At 58.3% G+C, this 1,217-nt stretch overlaps 1 protein-coding gene across 3 annotated transcripts in view; it reads left to right on the forward strand.

The window, feature by feature from the left end:
* The first annotated feature begins 325 nt into the window (after positions 1 to 325).
* Gria4 (glutamate ionotropic receptor AMPA type subunit 4) overlaps positions 326 to 1,217 on the forward strand; it is a 368,088-nt gene continuing 367,196 nt past the window's right edge. For 2 of the 3 annotated variants that reach the window (XM_028771311.1, XM_028771310.1), the window contains exon 1: positions 352 to 713. The gene's annotated coding sequence lies outside the window, so the exon portion shown is untranslated. Of the gene's footprint in view, positions 714 to 1,217 lie in introns of all 3 variants that reach the window. The other variant, XM_028771312.1, reaches the window with a different exon arrangement.

The following is a 1,217-nucleotide window of genomic DNA, read 5'->3' on the forward strand; positions in this document are numbered from 1 at the left end:
CTCCCTCTCCCTCTCTTTCTCCCTTGCCCATCTCCTCACACACCTTTCTTTTCTACCTTGTGCAAACTTCTCTGACTTTCACCACCCTTACCTCCTCCAATTCTTCCTTCCTGGACCCCATCCTCATCACTCCCGGGCTGCCATGTTCCCCTCTTCGCTCCTTTCCTTTGCTGGGCACCTTTACCGCATCCATTCTCATCAAGGGCTTTGCAGATTCCCTGGCTGTTTGCTGGTGAGAAATCTTTGCTGCAGCTGCAGCAAGGAATAGGTTCCCCCCCACCCCACCCCCCGCGCGCTCGCGCTCGCGAGGGCGCGCAACCCAATGGCAGAAGCGGGCTAGGCTGGGCTAGACTGAGAGGAAAGGGCTGGGAGCCGGGAGGCAGCCTGTCCTCCCGCGAGCCTGCAAGGATGCGGCAGGGGACTGAGACCATGGGGAGGTGCTAACTTCCTCTCCAACCCCCCAGCCCGGGATCCGGGCTGGCATACCCGGCCCCCTGGGCTAGTTTCCTGCCAAGCGCAACCAAGAAGCCAAAGGCGACTTGGAGGGCATAAAAAGAAAAAGAGTGGTTCTGGAGAGGGGCGCCCACCTCCAGAGCCCGTCCTTCTGCAAACCCACGAGGATAGGAGAAAGGGGATCAGGTACTGGAGAGTGTACACAAAAATTCCAGTCTGCGGACTCGCTCCAGAGCCTCCCAGAAAACCTGGACGATCTGGTGAGTACTGGCTGGGGGAAGGGGAGCAGGATGGCCAGGAGCGAGGAGCAAGGGGCAAGGGGTGAGGGGCCGTGGTTGGAGTGCGCACTCGGGTACCCAGGCAAGGGAGGCGCTCAGGGATGCTGTAGCCCGGGCGGGGGTCGGCTGCGAGCTGCGGAGCGCATGTGGCTCCCGCGTCGGTGTGGATGTGAACAGGGTAGCGCAAGTGAGCCACAGACAGAGCGCATGTCTCATCCCTGTGAGCAGAGCAGCCGCTAGACCCGCCACCACCATCTTCTGCATGAACGTTATCAGCAGGACGGAAAACCTCCCCCAGGGCTATGGAGACTGCGGGAAACATCTGGCAGCTGGAGATGGATTGTTGAGGGGAAGCTGTCATAACCTCAAAGCACACAAACCTTTTTCATTCTCGTTTTTTCTTTTCTTTCTTTTCTCTCTTTTGCTTTTCTTTCTTTGCCTCTCTCTCTCTCTCTCTCTCTCTCTCTCTCTCTCTCTCTCTCTCTC

This window comes from Grammomys surdaster, unplaced genomic scaffold, assembly GCF_004785775.1.
Source record: "Grammomys surdaster isolate TR1022 unplaced genomic scaffold, NIH_TR_1.0 206, whole genome shotgun sequence".
In the NCBI taxonomy this organism is placed as follows: Eukaryota; Metazoa; Chordata; class Mammalia; order Rodentia; family Muridae; genus Grammomys; species Grammomys surdaster.